At 34.8% G+C, this 4214-nt stretch overlaps 1 pseudogene; it reads right to left on the reverse strand.

Moving 5' to 3' along the window:
- Window positions 1-2101: 2101 nt before the first annotated feature.
- On the reverse strand, window positions 2102-3933 carry LOC149571495 (heat shock 70 kDa protein-like; annotated as a pseudogene).
- Between the last annotated feature and the right edge of the window lie 281 nt (window positions 3934-4214).

Consider the following 4214-nt stretch of genomic DNA (forward strand, 5'->3'; position numbering starts at 1 on the left):
AACATAAATATGAAGGAACAATAATCTACGCAAATCATATATAAATATACAACATGCAGCTAAATCTAAATAATGTATCAAACATGCAAATGTAATTTTGAATACAACACTGTAAAAAATTAACAAATCTCATTTAAAATATAAAATACAACTAAATGTAAATAGTGTAACCACTATTCTAAATACAGATAGTAATCTAAATATTCTGTAATGTTTCATATTTTTTTTGCATTTAAAAATAAACATAAATTAAAATAAATATATAGTTACTCTAATTTTCAAACAACAAAATTAAAAGTATAATTTTGATTTTTCTTATTTAGAAACGAATAAATTTGTACTTTAATAAAATATTTGGAAAATGGTGGCATTGTCATCCACTTTTCAAATATTAATAAGTAAAGATTAATTTTAATCTAAATTTTAATTTAAAAACTATTATATTCAGAATAGTAATCTAAATCAATATACTAATCTTAATCAAAATACTATTATAAATAAAACTACTTTTGCAAATAAAAAAGGTAATCATTAAATTTATAATCATTTTTTTTAAAATTATTAAAATTATTTATATGGTGGCATTGTCATCTATATGAAACATTACAGGAAAAAAAATTAGAACATTAATCTAAAAACTACATTGCAAAATATGAAAGAACAATAATCTACGCAAATCATATCTTAATATATAACATGCAACTAAATCTAAATAATGTATCAAACTTGCAAATGTAATTTTGAATAGAACACTGTAAAAAATTAACAAATCTCATTTAAAATATAAAATACAACTAAATGTAAATAGTGTAACCACTATTCTAAATACAGAAAGTAATTTAAATGCGAAATAGAACTTAATGGAAAAAAAACATTAAGAAGAAGCTTAGTTTGCTCTTTGATATACCTTGTTTATCTTCAAATTTGCAATGCTTCTCCAAATTATTTATCTTCCTCTCTTCTTTCTAAAAAAATAGCTATTCTGCCTCTCAAAAGCAATCAAAGCTTTACTCTCAAAACTCTTGTCCTTCTCTCCAAATCTACTCTTCTACGAATGCAAAGCAAAAATGAAAGGAGATGAGTGTTTTATAATCAGATGAACAACTCTTCACCTCCCACGAAAAGACTCTTCATTGTCCACTAAAAGATATGTCAATTTCCACTCCCTACACTCTCCATTCAAATTCTATTTAAAAAAAAAAAAACGTCAACAAGACATTATTCTAAACTATAATTGCAAAAAAATTAAACGTACCAATGTGGTGGGCATTATTAATTTAAAAAAGCATTTAAAAAATATATTATAAAGGTGACGAGCCACCACCGCACCCCATCCACCATTAATTTAAAAGTCATGAAAGTGACTACCTCTGCTGTTAGTGATAGTTATCGCAGGCACTGACATGACTGTTGTTGCTGTCAGCGACAGTTACTGCACATGTCAGTGCTTGCAGTAATTGTCGCTGACAGTAGCGGTAGTCACTGCCATGACCTATAGGCTTTAATATTGGGACCGTTTGTTTGCCTTTTAATTTAATTTTTAAATTATTTTTATTTTTAAATTGTGTTATTTATTTTGAATTATTTTTTCAAAAAAAATTATTTTTTAAAAATTTTGTATATATATATATATATATATATATGGTCCTATTATTTTGACCTCCATTATCTAGCTTCCTTTTATTTCAATAAGCTATTATTTTGAAAAGAATTTTTATTTTATAATTTAATATTCAATTAAGAAATTTGTAATGCTCCATTTTCTTTATATTCTCTTGTATTAATTAAAACATGAAAAATACTCTAGACGACTAAAAAATAGTTACGCTTCTTGAAACAAAGAGAGATTAATTTATGCCCAAGAAAAAACAAAAGAGTAACTCCCATTAATATATTAATAGTATTATGGTTCAGACAGAATTTTGCTTTTAACATTCCGAACATGGTGAGAAATGGGATGGAGACCTCATTCTTAACCCGAGCAAGTTTCAATCCGCTAGTATAGTTCCGGTATTTTTCATTCCGCTTCATTTATCTATCTATATTAATAATATTTCAACCCAAAAAATATACGTCTGCCATAGGGACGCCTTCATAAAATTTATCCGTCTAAATCAAAGGCCTTGCACATCAATTTGATTCCTTCCAATTTGTCTTGGAGTTGAAAAACTTGGGCAGAGTCGCTGTCATCCAACCATTTCTCGACATCTGTGAAGGTCGATATGAGATGATTTGACAATGACGGCTGCATAGACCCCTCTTTCTTTGCCTTCGCCGCCCTTTTTCTCATGTTCCAGACATAACATTCCAGGTCATTTCTGGCCACATGCTTTTTCTTGGCTTCTTCGTCCTCCAGGCGAAATTCTTCTGCATCGTCTATCATTTTCTGCATCTCCTCGTTGCTTAGTCTGCCACCGTCATTAGTAATAACAATCTCTTTTCTTACGCCGCTTCCCTGGTCGTGGGCAGAAGCTTTCAAAATTCCTTCTGCGTCCACTTCAAAGCAAACTTTAATTCTTGGAACTCCAAATGGAGCAGGCGCAATTCCACTCAATACGAATTCTCCCAGTAGATTGTTGTCTGCAACCAGGGGCCTTTCACCTTCATGAATTCGAAAACTCACCTCTGTCTGATCGTCATATGCTGTAGTAAGGAACGTCTCCATCTGAGTGGGAAGCGGAGTATTTCGCGGAATAACTACATTCATCACACCACCCTTAACTGCAACTCCAAGGCTCAAAGGCGTAACGTCCATCATGACAATGTGAATGTCCTCCCCGTTCAGAGCGGATGCCTGAAGCGCAGCACCATATGCTACTGCTTCGTCAGGATTTACAGCTTTGGAGAGCTCTTTTCCATCGAAGAAATCTCGAATCATTTCTTGCACCTTTGGTATTCGTGAGGAACCACCCACTAATACAATGTCGTCAATTTGGCTCTTACTCAACTGTGCATCCGCCATGCATTTCTTCACTACTTCTATGCACTTTTCAAATAAATCAATGTTAAAGTTCCTCAAAGGTTGCTCGCCTGATCTTGAGGAAAAAATCATGCCCTTCATAGAGACCGTCAATATCAATTACGGTCTCCACCACTGAAGACAAACTTCTCTTTGTCCTTTCGCACTCGGAACGCAGACGCCTGAGAGATTTAGCACTGACGCAAATCTGTTTTGTATTTCTTGTTGAACTTTCGTGCACAGTGGGCGAGCATCCTGTTGTCAAAATCTTCACCTCCCAAATGCGACTCTCCCCCAACTGCTTTCACCTCAAATTCTCCTTTGTGAACAACAACAATAGAGACATCAAAGGTACCTCCACCAAGGTCAAACACCAGAATGCGCTTCTTCTCTTCCTTGTTTTTATCATAACCGTAAGCTATGGCTGCTGCGGTGGGCTCATTGACAATCCGCATAACATTCAGACCTGCAATTCGACCAGCGTCTTTAGTCATTTTCCGTTGGGAGTCAGTGAAGTAGGCAGGCACAGTAATGACTGCATTTTTCACCTCAGTTTCTAGAAACTGTTCAGCAGAAGCTTTCATTTTCATCAAGACCATGGATGAGATTTCTTCAGGCGCAAGGAGCTTCTTATCACCCTTGTGACTTACTTCAACCATTGGCTTCCCACTATTCTCTGAAACAACTTTGAAAGGCCAGAGTTTCATGTCGGCCTGAACAGAGGAATCGGTAAAACGCCTTCCAATAAGTCTTTTCACGTCGAAGACGGTGTTAAGAGTATTAGAAGAAATTTGAAACTTAGCAGCCTCTCCAACGAGTCTCTCGGTGGGTGTAAAGGCAACCATAGAAGTAGTTCTATTTCCTTGGTCATTCACAATGATTTCAACTCTGTCATTCTGCCATGCTCCCACACAGCTATATGTTGTTCCCAGATCAATGCCGATAGCCTTTCCTTTTTTCCTCTTCCCTTCCATTCTTGTGCTTACACTCTGTACGTACGCTATTATATTTCGTGACTGAATATTATGAACCCTTGAAATTACAACTCCGAACATCTTCGATTTAAACTCATAGAGGTGGCTTGTGAGCCTCTGAGGGGTCGCTCGACACACGATGTAATAACCCACGTACCACCATCAATGAAGAGTAAATGAGGCATTAATGGAGTAGTAATAGTGTTGTATGTGTGATTTGACACTAAATCTATCTTGGAATTTCCCAATCTTCATCGATCCTTGCATACATAGAACCCAAT

The sequence above is a fragment of the Cupressus sempervirens genome, chromosome 2 (assembly GCF_028749045.1).
Source record: "Cupressus sempervirens isolate cs-2001-9-10 chromosome 2, ASM2874904v1, whole genome shotgun sequence".
Classification (NCBI taxonomy): domain Eukaryota; kingdom Viridiplantae; phylum Streptophyta; class Pinopsida; order Cupressales; family Cupressaceae; genus Cupressus; species Cupressus sempervirens.